Here is a 17873-nt window from a genome sequence, read left to right as displayed (position 1 = left end):
GCTATGTCATGATAGGCAATCATATGCTAATATGGTGATATCGTAGAATATCCTGAGTTGGAAGGGACCCACAAAGATCATTGGGTCCAACTCCTGGCTCCACACAGAACCACACAAAAATCTGACCATGTGTCTGAGAGCGTTGTACAAACTCTTCTTGAACTCAGAAGGCTTGCTGCCATGATTTCTTTCCTGGGAAAAAGGAAGTGCCCAACCACCCTCTCAGTGAAGGACCTTTTCTTAACATCCAACCTGCCTTCCTCTGTTGCAACTCCATGCCATTCCCTCAGGTCCTGTCAATGCTCACCAGAGAGAAGAGATCAGTGCCTGCCCCTCCACTCCCTTTGTGAGGAAGCTGCAGGCTGCCATGAGGTTTCCTCTTAGTCTCCTCTTCTCCAGGCTGAACAAACCAAGGGATCTCAGCTACTCTTCATATGTTTTGCCTTCTAGATCTTTCACCATCTTTGTAGCCCTCCTTTGGACACTGTCTTTTTGTCCTTATATTGTAGTGCTCAAAACAATGCTCAAGGTGAGGCTGCACCAGTGCAGAGCAAAGTGGGACAATCACTTTCCTCACCCAGCTAGCAGTGCTGTGGCTGATGGACCCCAGGGTATGGTTGGCCCTTTTGGCTGCCAGGGCTCACTGTTGACTCATATTGAATTTACCAGAACCCACAGATCCCCTTCTTCCTGTCTGCTTTTCAGCCTCTCATTCCCCAGTCTGTACGTACATCCAGGGTTGCCCTTCCCAGGTACAGAATCCAACATTTGCTCTTGTTAAACTTCATGCAGTTGTTTAGTGTCCAGCCCTCTAATTTGTAAAAATCTCACTGCAAGGCCTCTCTACCCTTGACGGAGTCAGCAGCTCCTCCCAGTTCAGTGTCATCTGTAAACTTAGTTAGTATACCTTCAAGTTCTGAATCCAAGTCATTTATGAAAATATTAAAGAGAACTGGCCATAAAATGGAGCCCTGGGGAACCCCACTAGTGACTGGCTGCCAGCCTGATGTCACTCCATTTACCATAACCCTTTGAGCCCAACCCATCAGCCAGTTGTTTACCCATCATGTTATGTATTTATCTAGCTGTATGCAAGATTTTCCAGAAGGATACCGCAAGAAACAATATCAAAAGCTCTGCTGAAATCCACAAAGATGACATCACTGACTTCCCTTGGTCAACTAGTTGGGTAACCTTGTCATAAAATGAATTTAAGTCCATTAAACAAGACTTTCCCCTTGTGAAACAGCTTAACCATCTTGACTGTGACCAGTGACTACATTGTCTTTAGGTGCTTTTCAATAACTCCCAGAATAATCTTCTCCATAATTTTACCAGGCACTGAATTAAAAATTGACAGGCCTGTAATTATGTGGGTCTTCTTTTTTGCCCTTCTTGAAAATTGGAACAATGCTTGCCAGCTTTCGGTCAACTGGTACCTCTAGAATAATGGTACCTACAACTGGTACCTACAACTGGTACCTACAAGAGTAATTGGGAAAGGTCTCATGATGATATCTGCCAGCAATTTGAGTACTCTGGGATGAATCCCATCAGGCCCCATAGATTTACATGCATCCAGGTGGAGCAGCAAGTACCACACAAAGTTGAGGTTGGCTGTGAGTTCATTGTTACTGCAGTCACAGTCCTCCAACTCAGGAACCCCCAGAACTCATCATCGGTGTTGAAAACAGAGGTGAAGAAGGCATTTTCTTGTCTATCCTCACCTGTTTGTGAGGTGACCACCCTCATCAAGGACCAGACAAATGTTTACTCTGATCCCCCTTTTGCTGATAACATATTAATATATATATATATATATATATATATATATATATTGTCCTGATAGTACTAGCCAGTTTCAACTCTAATTGAGCCTTGGCTGTACAAATTTTCTCCCTACTGTGGCAAACAGCATCCCTGTAGTCCTCCCACGTCACCCAACCTCGCTTCCAGTGGCCATACACTTTGTTGTTTCACCTAAAATCTAGAAGAAGATCCCTCTTCAGCCAACCAACCGTCTGCCCCACCTGCTTGACTTCTGACATTTTGGAATTGACTATTCTTGTTCTCTTAAGAGGTAGTACTTAAAAATTGACCGTCACCGAGGGACCACAATGCCTGCAAAAGCTGTTTCCCAGGGGACCTTACTAAGCAATTTTCATGTCTGGCAAGTTGAGGTCACCCATAAGGACAAGGGCTACTGATCTAGAGGAATCTCTTATTTCCTTATAGACTAATTCATCGTTGTCATCATTCTGTCTGGGTGACCTATAGCAGACTCCTACAATGACATCTACTTTATTTGCTTGTCCCTTAATCCTTACCCAGAGGCGCTCAACTATGTCATTGCCAGCTGCAATCTCCATATAGCTCAGCCCCTCCATTACATACAGCACCACCACCCCACCTTGCCTGCTCTGCCTGTCCCTTCTGAAGAGCCTATTACCATCCATCATAACACACCAGTCACAATATGTGAAATATAGTGCTTGAACTTGCAGGGTACTAAATACTAGGGAACAGTAGATGCTTTACTTTTAGCATGGAAGTAATTGATGTGCTAGGTCTATTCAGAACTGAGTTCATGGTAAATGTGAAAAATATTTAGAATCAGAAAAAAAATATTATCATGTATACAAGAAATTGATTAATATTTCATCACATAATGGTAGCAATACATCCACTAATATCACCATCACACTAGAATTTAATTACCTACCTAACTATACTTTCTCAACTTATTCCAGTTAAGTTAGTTAAAAAGCTTCAACCTCCTAGCAAGCTCTTATCAATCATACAGACAACTGTGGAACAGGTACTTAGATTAGCACCAGTTTGGAACTGGGATGACAAATCTTTCTCCAGAAGAATTTTATGGTATCTACTGAAAATAAATAAATTAAAAAAAAAAAAAAAAAGATTACAGTGATGCTATTGTTACTATCAACCTGGAGAAACCATAACCTCCACATCTATCCTTATTTTTGCATTTCCTCTTATGTGGTGGATAAGTCTTAGTGTGACAAGATGTTTAGTGTCAGTGTATTGTAGTCTGATGCTTTCACAGTATTTTTGGTTGCATTAGATGTGATATTAAATCCCATGCTTTTTACTGATAGGAATATACAAAAGCATAATGAAGCAATGTTGTGTTGTTGTGTTAAAAATAATAGTTTTGCCTTGCATTCTCACAATTTATACAGAAATATCTATTGATTTCAAGGTTACAGCATATGATAAAGACTCTCTTCCTCCTCCTCTTATTTTTGGAATGATATTGGAGATGACAAGGTGTTTGTATTCCATCCTGATGTGAAATCCTGGAGTGAAAAATGTCAATCAGTATTACCTATTTATAGTGGTTTCAATTAATGTGTTTGTTCATCCCTCTCCATCTTTGTGGTTAAAATATTAAAGACTAAATCTCTTCTAACTTCAAAAGTCCATCATTTGAAGCTAAGGACACTCAACATCTTTAGCATTGATATAATCTAACATTTATATTAGAGTAAAATCAAGAAAGAGTCATTCAGTTATTCAGTTTTTCTTGTTGTTTTACTTTTTTGCCTGAAATTTTATTTTTACTTCTTAGAAAAAAAAAGAAAAAAAAACAGATTGTTTATTTTTATGGGCTAAGATGCTAAGATAATGGCCTAATAGGAAAATAATGTTATTAAAGCTATTAGAGCATCTTTTAAAATAGTGTTAGCGGGGTGAATTCTGCTGTTAAGAAGTCGTCATGAAGACCTCATGATCTCATATCATGCAGAACCTCATGTAACACAAAATATCAACCATGCAGGCCCTGATTCATCTCATTTAATTTATATGTTTAAACTGAAATGCGTAAGAGTATAATGTCTCTCCTTCCCTGTATAGTCAATGGACAGAGACAGCCACTTGTAAAGGGCAGCTAAACACATCTGTATCTGAATTGCTATGATATTAAATTTTCATAACAATGGCAGACATGAAAAATAAATAAATAAATAAAAAATCTAAGGTAGTGCATTTCCACACTGTACCTTCAAAACGCTTCAAAAAATAACAATGAAAGCTTTGACTGAGGAGGAACGAACAGTTTTGCGTGCTGGGTCATTCAGAAGCGTCCAGACTGTGAGTCCTCTCCTCATCCTCGCTGTGAGATGGCTCAGCATAGTCAGGCAAGTGTTATGGAAAATGCCTTTGCCATGGGGTGCCAGGAAAATATCACTAACCCTCAGGCAGCTTCCTGACTCTGAGAAATCTTTAGAAAAAACAGTGGGTGGTAAATTGCATTATTTGCTCCTGAGCACAATCAGGAACTTTATCCTTACACCCATCACCTCCAATTACCATATGAGGAAAGGTCATTAAAAAAGGCTCACACAGTTAAATTTAACAGAACAATTTGGTTACTAGAAGAGTCAATATGTTCCATTTGATAAATGTTGCCTTTTTTCGCCCCAAAGTAATTTTCAAGTTTGTAGTTGATGTAAAACAAGTTCACAGAGTCTGCGTAGAGACTGACTTATCATCACTAGAACAAACCACTAAATCTATCTCTCAGGGAGAGTGTAAAATACTTGCCCTCAGCCAGAAGCTCAGCTGAACAGGACCATAGAGGATAGCATTTCAGCTGTATGCAGCACAGTGAAAGATGGCATATGCCAACTTAAAGTCACCACTAAGGATACACTGGTTTAATTCATAAATTCTCCTACTGCCGTCCAGCAGGAGGTTAAAAATAGTTCTTTAGTATTTTCACCAAATATTTAATGTCTTTTCTAACTACTGCGGTGAGCAACACTCCACCAGAAGTCCCCACCTCAGGAATCTCTGCTACTTTTATTTACAGTACTGGAAATTATGCTGTTGTGCAAAACATTGCCACAGTGATAAGCTTTTTGCAGGAATATTTGTAATAGGCTTGCTGTCAAAGGTAATTTGTTGTGTGAAATGGTCATCATTTTCCCTAAGCGTACTTCTATATTATTGGTGCTCATGATTAGAAGTAATAAAACCAGTAACACTGAGTACTGGGCCTCAACAAGCAACTGAGCCTGTTTCTCTTTCCTCTAGTGCCAGATTTATACAAGGAGTAGTTATCTCATAATACAGAATAATTTCCAGTTTCAGTGTAGCATTAACAATATCAGAAATACAAAATGAAATAAATCATTAACTTCATTTCAAAAAGTCATTAGAGGCTAGAACAATGTTTTTTAAGCATTGCCCTGGCCTTTCCTAATAGGAATGCAATGAAAAGGCAGTGAAACCTTTGAAATTATGACAAGTTCATCACTGAAATCAGATAACAGTTTTCTAGTAATGAGGTTAAACCAATATTGGAACAGCTCTAATAGGAGAGCTGGTAGATATGACAATACTTCAAGTCAGAAAGTAAAATTAAATATCTTCAAAAAACAACTGTGTTTTCAAGTTTCTAATATAAAACCCATGGAGGATGTGAGTGAATGTATATGTGTTTATGTGCTTGTGTTGGAACAGAATACTAACAGCTTTTCTCGTTTTTAAATAATTTTGGATGTCATTAATACCTATAGACTTTTTTTTTTTTTCTTTTGTGGGGGAGAGGTGGGGGGTGGGGTTGGAATTGTGGGGGAGATTTTACTGAGAATGTGGGAAGCTCTGTATTCTTTTCTTCCACGGGGCTGGTCAGGTGTTTTTCAGTGTGATGCCAATTTATAAGGCTAGATGTGATCATGAATCTTTCTGGTTTTACTGTGATACAACCAGAAGAGCAAGATAGAACAACCAGATTGTTGGTTCACATCCAGCTTCTATTTCAAGCAATTGCAGCTAGTGCTTTTAGTCCTAAAAAATGCTAAACTCAAAACTTCTTAGTAATCCAGTTTACATGTTGCCTCCTATGTATAAAAATGCAGCATGGCTGTACGGAAAACCTTATTTTTATAATTTTTGATCATTTTAGCCCTAAATAACTGATAGAAATACTATGTTATACATCCAGGTCTTAGAAAAAAAGAAACTGTACGTTTATTTTTTAACTATTTTTTTTTCTCACTGCTCAATTCCAACAACATTAGATAGGAAGCATATTATTGGAAAAGTTCCTTGTTTCTTTCAGACTTCCAGACTTACTACTTTTCTTTGGTTAAACTTTCCAGTCAGGCCTCTTCAGACAGTATACTGCCAAGGGACCACTTGAGTTTTCACTTAGTATGGTCAAGCATATTTGGCTACAACAAGAGAATGAGTTATCAAATCACAATCACAGGTCACACATTTCAGTTAAATGAAACCTCTCTACTCTTCAAATGGGAAAGATTGTTGTAGCAAATCATATTACAAAGACTCAATGGGGGAAATCAAATTGTAACCATGAACTGAATAAATCTAGATAATAAAAAATAGAAATTCATTTAACTTTTGGAAAAACAAAAGCAAAAACAACAACAAAACCACAAAACCAAAACAAAGCAAAAACAGCTGTTATCGTCAAGGAACATGTGTAGAACACCTTCGAAAATGATCCAAGGAGCTAAATTCATTGCTCTATTGGAATAGAAAGTCATGTACTTATTAAAGTTATAGACTTTCTGCAATAAGAAAATTTTCTTCACACTGCTTAAATCCACAACTTCTTTGTATATGATAATTACATATGTAGTAATTGTGTTGGGGTAGTGATCAAATAACCTGTGTCCTTGCAAATATTCTCTGTTCCCTGTGTGCTAACAATCTTTTTTCTTCCATACTTGCCCATCTGAGTAGTGGAAGTGGGTTCAACTGAGAGCATTCTTGTACAATACAAATTTAAAGTTGGTTGCCTATATCATACCTCAAGAAGTCTTCATGTGCTAAAAAAAAAAATAATAAAAAATAGCTGGTGCAATTTTGTTTTTCTCTTTGTTTATAAAGTAAATGGTCTTACCACCAGGAGCAAATACAGCTCCTTTCTGAAGCCACCCTACCTGGGTCGTATTTGCAAAAACTACTAAATTATGTAAGAATAAATTTTGTAAGTTTCTCCACAGTGGAGGCAAGCTGACTGATGTGGAGCAGACACATATCTTATCAGATACAAAATAAAAACACTTTGTAAGTATGGGAATACATGAACATGGGTAGCTATCAGGGAATCTTGCTTTTCCCAACTTAAAAATGCACTTGTCAACTCTATCTTGTCAACTTGTCAACTCTTGTCTTTGTTTAAATTGCTGCTAGCAGTTTAGTGAAAGCAATTTCTTAACTGTAGTGTAACTAAACCTCTATCCTGAACTGAATGAAAATGAAGTGTGAAAAATAAATATCTCTTCTGTCAGAAAGTATGAAATGTGCATCTGTTGTTCAGTGCTAAAGCTGTGGGAGGCAGAGTTTATTGAGCCCTGTATAGCACCATGACTGGTAACTGCTTTGCTCAGTGGACTGTTTTGATAGGTAGTTTTTCTCCTATTAAGTGCAGTAGCGTAAAAATGCTGATAACACTGAAAAACATATCCCGAGATTTTGGCTTTTATTCAGCATGGCTAGCTGTGCTATGTACTGAGGCCACTTTCAGTAGTGGTTTTAGTTTATTTCATTGGATTTATTAACCTTAATGTTGGGTATTCAAGTACAAAAGCTTTAGTTACTGTTCTGTTAAATACTCCATCAGAGTAGGTTTTGGCTGGGTTTTGCATGTATGTATGTGTTGGGGGGAGGGAGGGAATTGCATTAAAAAAAAAAAAAAAGGCAAAAAAACTCAGCACCACACAACAGCCATAGCAACTCATGAATTCAGAGGTTCTGTTGATGTCCACCGTGATGTGAACTCTGTGATGAGTGCACCATAACCTCTTCTTCTAGTGTTTTCACTTAATATGCTGTGCAACTGTGAAAAGGAATGTTTTAGTCATGACATTACAGGTACTACCAATTTAGCTCAGTGCAAAGTTGTAGGTGGTTTGCTATGGCTTACCACACAGCCATTAACAGTATCATTTTTGCTCAGCACAGAGTTGCAAGTAATAGTATTTAAACACCCTATAAAACAGTAAATGATAGCATTCTCATCTTACCCAGGAAGGCACTTGAAGACAGGTATTATGAGCCTGTAATTTAAGCTAGTCAAGTAAAGAATATATAATCTCTCACCATTTGCAAAAGGATGCAGCATCACTTAAATTTAGCATTGATTTTTAAAGTGATTAAAAAAAGAACAATGGATCAGCAGATTTCTGAAGCAAAGATTAGTATGTTCATAAATACTTCCTTATATTTGCACAAGCATAATTTAACAGTTGCAAATCCCTGTCTGGAGATGCCTGTTTTTCTCTGAGGCCTGTGGAAGCTACTCTTACATGTGGTGTTTAGTCTAGATGACTAAAGCAAGTGATGTAAATAGTCTCTAGCTCTCCAACTATTCACTTGCCATTGAAGTACTAACCTGTTCAAAACGTAAAAAATGGAAAACCTCTCACAGAGGACTTTAGAGTGCAAAATACACAATAGGAAGTAGAAAAAGAATATATTGAAATAGTAGAGTACAGAAAATAATACTTTTGCCTTGTAGCTAATTTGAGATATTATAAAATAAGGTTTGTGATCATCTGTTCTAAATCTATTTATGTCAAAGATAGGCAAGGGGGAAAAGTGAAATGGTTACATAACCTCTTAATCTTCTGCAACTACATCAAACCCATCCCGATTTGGTGACCTTACTCACCGGGGAGTGAGGTGAGTAAGTAAACATCTAATCTTTATAGAAGTAATACTTGCACATTTAGTTAGATTTCTATAACATAAAAGAATAATTAAATTTAGCTCAACATAATTATAGTTCAAAGTAGCATATTTTTCTGTTTTAGATTATTTTTCTTCACTAAATTCTTGTTTTTTTAATCATCATTTCAAATAGAATATCAAGAAATTACAGGTGTGTTTTGTTTTGTTTTGTTTTTTCATTTGTCAAACTGTTCTTAACACTTCTTGATAGCTAATGTGCTGTGTTGATTTTATTGCTTTAATATGTTTCACATTCATAAAATGGTTAAAGAAAAAATAGGTAAATTCATGAGTGTGAGAATTACGCTAAATTGAAGATAGTAGAAGCCATCATTTCAATGATGATTTGTCAAATTATTTCTCTTAAGTGAATGTTTGAATAACTCTGGGAAAAAAAATCAACAAAGCTGGTATTAAAAAGGAAAAGAAGTATACGGAATAAAAAGTTAGTTTCTCATTTTTAATTTTTGTCCCTGTAATATAGTCTAATAGCATTTAGAAATCAATTATTCTGATTATTTTAAATAATCTTTAAGACCCTTTTCAATTAACAGTGCTGTCATTCAATAAAATGTCATCATGTTGCAGAGTTTCAGAAAATATTATTTGACCACACTAATTTGTGATTTGTAGAAATACCCAACAACCCACTGTGGATGGAGTATAACATATCTATTTTAACATATCAACAATGTAAAATCTTGATCAGTGAACTCAGCTTTAAATTAGTAATCCAGTAACATTTAGTTTTAACCTTCAGAATAGTGAATATCATGTCACTCACTTATGAAAAAAAAAAATTCTTGTCATCTTTTCTGTCTTAGAAATTACAGAAAATATTCTGAATGTGCAGAAATACCAAAAGTTAATCAATTTTACTTATCCATTAACAATTACCTCTTTCATGTGAAATAATAGACCTAGAACCAACTTTCTTTCCATTAATAGTACCAATATATTTTGTTCATGATTAGTTCCTTTTGATCTTTAAATTCAAAATGTCATTTGTAAAGACGACAGGTAACAATATCTGAAAGACAATTTCTCTTCCGCTACACATTAACTCAGATAATTAGATATGCATAAAAATTATTCTAAATGTTATAATATTCCCTCTTGGACATTCTAATATATAGGAATTAATTCTTCAGTTCTACTGATATACAGTACCATCTGGAATATGGACTTAATCTGGGCACCACGCTTATGTATGTAGACCAACTGAAGAGTCTAAGGAAGAATGATAAGTGAATGAATAAAAGTGCCTTGCAAGAGAAAGAGGGGAAAAAAAAAAAAAAGTTACAATAATTTATTAGAGAGTGCAAGGTACAGTCTGTGTCCACAAATAGTAATGGACTTAAACAGCGAACAAGTTATTTCAACCCAAACAATGATGTCCAAAGTAAAATGATGAACCAGAAACTATGCCTGATCTTTCCTTACGTTACTTAAGTTTGTACTTAAGTTACATTGGTTTGGGCATTGTTTACCTCATTGTCTGAAATGGGGCCTAGTTTGTCTAACATCTGGTATAGTTGGTCTATTTTTAATTTAGTGCATCTAACAGGAAAGAGTGAAAGACAAACAAATAAGATCTAAAAGATGCCTCTAGAATTCTTTAGAATTCTTACATTCTTTAGTTCTAAGGTTGTGTCTCTGAAATATTTAAGAAATATTCATCTACATCTTTAAGGATGTCAAACAAAATTACAAATACTTGATGTGACAAGATATTCCTATGTGAGCTAGGTACTAGGTACTGTGAAATGTATTAAAAACAAACAAACAAACAAACAAAAACTCTTCTGAAATTCCCAGTCTTCTGTCTTCTTTTCATCACTTGTCATAAATAATTCTTATAACTGTGGTAGTATTAATTTTCATATCTCCAAACTTGCACAACAGCTACTGTAGTGCAATCTGACAGTTTGACAGAACGTGTTTTCTCAGAACCATTTTTAAGGTTAGTGGAGTTTTGCCACACCAGTCACAACTTAAGTTCCCCAGACAGGGAAAGAAACCCACAGAACCTAACTTGATACTTAATCACATAAATAATAATAACATTTTTGTTATTACTTGTATCGCACCTCTTAATTATTAACAATGCTTAGATTTTTAATAGGTTTTATATATCCATAAAAGAGGATAAAATTCTTTAGACTAAAAAGGTGAAAAAAAATAAGTAGGAGATCTAAGCAAAAAATTAGTGTTTCAAAATATATATTCTAACTTAAGGCTAAAGAAAATTATGATTAAAAACATTTATAATTCTTAGCAATACTTTACAAAGGAAATTACTGAGTTCTAAAATCTAGTTTGCACTTTAATAAAGTATATTTTGTCATAAATTATAGAGTGCTCTAATGAACTTTTTTTAATTATCCTCATTTTGACATTACTGATGTCATTGAAAAAGTTCATTATGAAGTACTAATTAATCTTCCAACTAGAGAGAAAGCATGTGGCTTTCTACAAAGGCACCTCATTTCCAACCTGAGTCTTACTGGAACATTTTTATTATATCTGTTCTCATGAACTGTGAAACAATTTTTTTTTTCCTTTCCTTCTATTACTTAAACATATCCATCATTTTTCCTTCTACCATTATTGGTTAGGGGAAGCTCCATATTATTTCACTCAGCAGTGTAGACAGTGGTACAGAGTAGTCTAAAAAGCTCTTAATTCCTACAGTATTTGGAGATATCAAATGGAGATATTATTCATCTGTGTAAAATATTTAAAGACATAAGTAATTTATAACACTGGCTCAGGGGAGATAAGTCTTACTAAAGACACAGAATTAATCACAGTGTTTGTGGTATCTTCTTGATGTTTAAGAAATGAGAAATTGTAAAATATAAAAAAAACAAGTTCTAGTCCCAGCATGCTATTAATGAAGACTTTTTGGTATGAAATAAAAGTAAAAGATTAAAAATAGATCTATGTCCTATTTCTAAATCCACAGAGAATTTTAATGTGTCTGCAGAGAAATTCATCAAAACTGCTTTCCTGTGCTCTGATCACAATATTCTCATAATTCAGTTTGAAGTAAATTTGTCTACCATTTGGCTTAATTTAACTAAGAGTAACCAAGAAAATATTAGCTCCAAAAGTAGCAACCAATAAGTTTATTCCTATCTGGGAGCCTTGAAACTTGTCTTGGTCTGGTTGTGAAAGCATATCTTCAGAATGTCATATTGTCTGCCCAGGTACTACATGATACATACTACTTTTGCATACCACAGTGATGTGAAAGAATCTTCATGCCTTTAAGAGTCTGTAATCTGGGAAGTGATTGGATTTGCAATGCTGGTATAGAGTTGTAGGTCATTTTAAAAGTTCTTTTAGTTGAACCCAGAGAATGTATTGATTCTTTGATTTGATTTTTTTTGATTTTCTTTGATTTGATTCTTTGATTGATTGATTGATTGATTGATTTTAGTGCGGCAGTTGTTTAGTTCTTGTCAGGTGAGACATGACCACAGCCGGCTGTGATACTAGTAGCTTGGCAGTTTTCCTCCATCCTGCATTGAAATTGCAAATGGCTAAAAAGCTAACTTAGTTTTTAAGCTTTTATTATGAATTCCAAGAATTACACACTTAGAGATGATTAATACTCAAGGCCATATGCTAGCTAAGATAAACAAACCCCTATGTTCTTGATGTAATAATATAGCAAGATTGCAAGTCAAATTTTAGATTAACAACATATTATTATGCCAGCAGGCAAGGATTCTGTTAATTAGTTCACAATTAGTCCCTCTTATTTTTAATCTCAGAGTATTAGATATTGATGGAATTAATAGATTAGTAGCTGTTTCTTAATGGTGTCAAACAGGCCAAAATGCAAGTAGGGATGGTTTTTAATGGGATTTATTGATTTATGCGCATGTGCTGTTTAACCAGTTTTGTGCTTGACCTAAAAAATTGGTTTGGTTTGTATTTTAGTTCTTAAAAAAAATGCAAACACTAGGAACCACTTAATAATATTACGAAATAATTTGTTGCTTAGAAAAACTTCCCAATCATATAACTTTTAGGAACTGCAGATAGAGTTGTTATGATGGTATGCTACTTAGAGATATTAGCATAACCAATTTCAAGAAGTCTCCATAAGCACGTTTAGGAAACAGGTAAACTTCACAGATTCATAAATGTAAGATCAAATATTCAGAAATGATTTCATCTGAACTTCTAACAAAGCTAGCAATTCTCAACCTGTATGCCCTGCAATTGTTAGAAATGTTGGTGATATTAACTCTTCTAATCTCTGTATTCCCTCAACAAGGCCCAGACAGCATCTCTGTAATTATCAGGTGGGACCAATCATTTTCCCCTCATATGTTACAGAACTGAGAGCATCCTTATACCAGCATGTACAGCCAACAATTTAAAAAAAAAAAAAAAAAAAAAAGGAGAGAAAAAAAAACTGAATTAATGGACAAGCTCAAGCAGAAAAAGGAGGCCTTCAGATGATGGAAGCAATACAGAGAAATTGTCCAAGCAGCCAGGGATCAGGTTAGGAAAGCTAAAGCCCTATTAGAATTAAATTTGTCCAGGGACATCAAGGGGAACAAGAAAGGCTTCTATAGGTACAACAATGATAAAAGGAAGACTGGAGAAATTGTGGTCCCTCTCTAGAAGGAAAAGGGATACCTGGTTACAAGGCATACAAAGAAGGTCGAGGTACTCATTTTTTTTTTTTTTTTTTTGCCTAAGTCTTCATTGGCAAAAGCTCTAGCTACATAGCCTAAGCTCCAGAAGGCAAAGGCAGGGACTGGGAGAATGATGAACCACCCAGTGCAGGAGAAGATCAAGTCTGAGAATCCTGAGGGAACCAGCAGATGAAGCTCCTAAGCTCCTCTCCATCATATTTGAGAAGCTGAGGCAGTCTGGTGAAGTTTCCACTGACCGGAAGAGGGGAAACATAACCCCTATTTTTAAAAAGAGAGAAAAGGAAGACCCAGGGAACCACAGGTCAGTCAGTCTCACCTCTCTGTCTGGCAAGATCGTAGGGCAGATTCTCCTGGAAACTGTGCTAAGGCAGATGGAAAATGAGGTGACTGGTGACAGTCAAACATGGCTTCACTGAGGGTAGATCGTGCCTGACAAACCTGGTGGCCTTCTACAATGGGATTACAGCATTGGTGCATAGGGGAAGAGCAACTGACATCATCTACCTGTCTTGTGCAAAGTATTTGACACTGTCCTGCATCGTATCCTTGCCTCTAAATTAGGCAGACATGGATTTGATGGATGGACCCCTTGGTGGGTCAGGAATTGGCAGAGTGGTCACACTTGAGTTGCCGTCAACAGCTCAGTGTCCAAGTGGAGATCAGTGATGAGTGGTGTTCCTCAGGGGTCAGTATTGGGACCGGCACTATTTAATATCTTTGCTGATGATATGGACAGTGAAATTGAGGGCAGCCTCAGCAAGTTTGACAATGACACGAACCTGTGGTGCAGTTGACATGCTGGAGAGAAGGGATCCCATCCAGAGGGACCTGGACAGGCTGGAGAGGTGGGCCTGTGCAAACCTCATGGATTTCAACAAGGCCAAGTGCAAGTTCCTGCATCTGGGTCAGGGCAATCACAAGCACAGATACAGGCTGGGAAGAGAATGGATTGGGAGCAGCGCTGATGAGGAGGACCTGGGGGTGCTGGTCAATGGTAAGCTCAACTTGAGTTGTCAATGTCCCGATGCCCAACTGAATCCTGGGCTTCATCAAACGGGCTGCATCAGCTGGTCAAGGCAGGTGATTCTCCCCCTCTATTCTGCTCTCGTGAGACCCCACCTGTAGTACTGTGTTCAGCTCTGGGGTCCCCAGCACAAGAAGGATGTGCACATTTAAGAATGAGTCCAAAGGAGGGCCACAAGGATGGTCAAAAGGCTGGAGAGCTTCTCCTATGAGGGAACTGGGCTTATTCAGCCTGGAGAAGAGAAGGCTCCAGGGAGACCTTACAGTGGCCTTCCAGTACCTAAAGGGGGCTACAGGAAAGCTAGAAAGGAACTCTTTGTCAGGGAATGTAGTGATAGGATAAGGATTAATGGCTTTAAACTAAAAGAGGGGAATTTAGGTTGGGTATTAAGAAGAAATTCTTTGCTCTGAGGGTGGTGAAACACTGGAACAGGTTGCCAAGAGAAGCTGTGGATGCCCCATCCCTGGAAGTGTTCAAAACCAGGCTAGATGGGGCTCTGGGCAATCTAGTAGTTGGCAACCCTGCCTATGATCTACCAGATGATCTTTAAGGTCCCTTCTAACCCAAGTCATTCCATGATTCTATGATTCTGTAACTGGTAAATGGATATTGGTCCTTCAATGGAATCTGCATAAGATCTTGGATGAGTTGAATTGCCTATTGAAAATTGTCCTCTCTCTCTTTTTGCTGGTGATAGAGTGAGTTGAGTCTTATAAATTAGGCATGTCAGTTACACAATGTTTGTTTTTTTTTTTCTTCTTCTGTTCTTCTTTTCTTTTCTGTCTTATACAAATGCATTAGTGCAGATTTCTGTAAGATCATTCAACCTTCTAATAGATATGTACCCAATCAGTACTCAAATCTAATTTCTGTTGCCTTTCCTGAGCTTTTAAAAATTCTGAGTAATTTACTTTCCTTGTCTGCCCCCTCCTCCCCTCCGCCCCCCCCCCCCCCCCGCCCCCATGGCAAGTGAGATCCAAGTAAACCTAATATCAGTACATTCACAACAGCAAGGGGGTTTTTCTCTATAATTTTGTTAGATCATGCATTCCAAAGAGTTAAAATAAAATTTACAACACCATGTTGTCTTAACTGTAAACTGGCTTGAAATGAATTCACTTTAGTGAAATTAAAACCGTAGAAAATTACTTGAGAGTAAAAGTCCTTTGATACTTTCTTGAATCCATAAAAGATTCAAGTGTAAAAATCCAAACAGATCATGTGGATATGTTGATTTTTCAAAACACTAGGGAAAGTTTTCGAATACCATATCCTCACTTAATCATTCAACTACAAAATTCTAATTATCTCATCCATGGAGATGCAGAGATATCTTTTCTGAAAGATATTTTGCAGGTACCTAGTAAAACTGTACATATGTAAATAAAAATTATAGAATACCAGACAAAATCAATCTATCTTCCAAAAAGACCTATTTGGAAATGATCCTGAGTTCTACAGAATTTATTTTTATTTGCTTTGTAATCAAACTGAAGAGCAATTTGTCTGTGTGTCTGTGATTTAAGTTTTAAAAGTAACATTTTATGTTAAAAAAGATGTAGATGTGCTAAAATACTTGTTGTGCAATTTCATTTAGTGTATGCACAATTGTGTGTCTACTTGCTCAAAAACTTTATTGATCTTTCTCAGTAGCGTTCTTACAGTGCAGTCCAAAACAATGTCTATTTTTTCATATAGGTCCCCTTTTCATAGCTCGCTCTCAGTCTCACTCTACATAAAATGACACATCCAGAAACAGCTAATAAAAATCAGACAATTCTTAATTATGAAATATGAACTTCCTTATGTCTTGGAAGTGCTAGAACCCTAAGAGCACTTTTCTAGGTTTTCCCATCTATTACAAAAAGAATTTTTACTACTTACATTACCGTGACTTTTTCTACCAACAAGTGCCTAGCAGTCCATATTTAGTGCCTTTGTACTTCTACTTTATTTCATTATCAAGGCTTAGATAAATATTATTTTACTCAGCTGTCATTCATTTTCCAGTCTAAACAATGGGAGTGTTTGACTTGTTTCATTTGAAGAAAAAAAAAAATCAGAATAGAATTAATTCAGCATTTCTCTGATAGAATTTAGATAATGTTTGACAAAAATATAATCAGTATTAAAAAGTGGGATAGACACAAGCTAAAGTATATTCCCCCTTTTCTTCTCCTGGTATTGTTTTTTTGTTTGCTTGCTTGCTTGCTTGTTTTTCAGGTATTGTAACCACCTTGCTTTATTCAACAATAGTGACAACATTAAGAGCTTTTCAAGAGGTAAGGCATCATGGATTTTTGCATACCAAAGTTTCACGGAACTGTTTTGGTGCATCAAACATGCAACTCAGTATTCTTTGATACTTCAGCAAATAAATTCATATACCAGTGTATTATATCTTACACTGCTGATCTTCTGTTACTTCACAGTTACTGAGAATAATTAGGGAAAGTTAAAGTATGGAGTTTTAGTTTGGAGCTGCTGTTTCCCTTGTTTAACTTTTGTCATTCATTTAATTTTTTCATTCCATTTCACAACATCACTGTGTGTGTGAACACTCAAAGTGAGCAAAATAATTGTGTACCAGTCTAAGCAGAAATCTGTTTAATTGTATATATTTATAAGAGTTGAGTCCTTCAACCAGATTGTAAACATTAACTGAAGAGCTTAAAATCAGAAGCATTGTCTTCCTTGACACCCTATATTATCAAAAGAGAAACAAAATTGTCCTGTGAGGGTCTGTCTCTCTTTGCTCACTGTCAAGGATGCACATAGTCTTTAAAAACATATATAAGAAGGGTAAATTAGAAAAATAAAGTGGGACAGGATTATTCCAGGAGGTTCCATCAGAGCATCAGGAAACACTTCATTGCGTGGGTGACTGAGCACTGGAACAGGTTGCACAGAGGAATTGTGGAGTCTCTCTCCTTGAAGAGCTTCAAAATTCATCTGGACATGGTCCTGGGTGATCTGCTTGAGCAGGACATTTTGAAAAGATGATTTCAAGAGTTCTCTTCCAACCTTGGTCATTCTATGAATTAGTTAATCAATATTGGAGCATGTTAAGACTTCAAAAAAATCAGTTTAGGTACCAGTGGGTTTACCAAGAAGCAGGAATCATATGGAAAAGTTGTTTTCCATAAAAGAAGGATGCATGCAAGAGAGCTGTTTTCTTGTGGTTTAATCCTCCTTACGGTTCATGTCTTCTCCTGTGGATACTTAATTCTTTCTCTGGGCCTTTCTCTGGTCTCAGAGAAGCCAGCAGCTGTTGGACATTATGTTTAATGAGAGCTGGACATTAAGTTTAATGAGAAGCATTACTTCTGTCAGGTAAAGTGAGAAAACCTTTTTTCTTTTATTTTGCTGACCTTTATGTATGTGATTGATTTGTTTGATTGATTGACGGTTTTTCACCATTTCTTTTTCTTTCTCAC

The 17873-nt window shown here is 36.4% G+C and overlaps 1 protein-coding gene across 1 annotated transcript in view; it reads left to right on the top strand.

The window, feature by feature from the left end:
- The window catches only part of CNTN5 (contactin 5), a 680315-nt gene that overhangs the window by 300032 nt on the left and 362410 nt on the right, over positions 1-17873 (top strand).

Source organism: Cygnus atratus, chromosome 1 (genome assembly GCF_013377495.2).
Source record: "Cygnus atratus isolate AKBS03 ecotype Queensland, Australia chromosome 1, CAtr_DNAZoo_HiC_assembly, whole genome shotgun sequence".
NCBI classification, from domain to species: Eukaryota; Metazoa; Chordata; class Aves; order Anseriformes; family Anatidae; genus Cygnus; species Cygnus atratus.
This window is presented reverse-complemented; position numbering and strand designations above follow the sequence as displayed.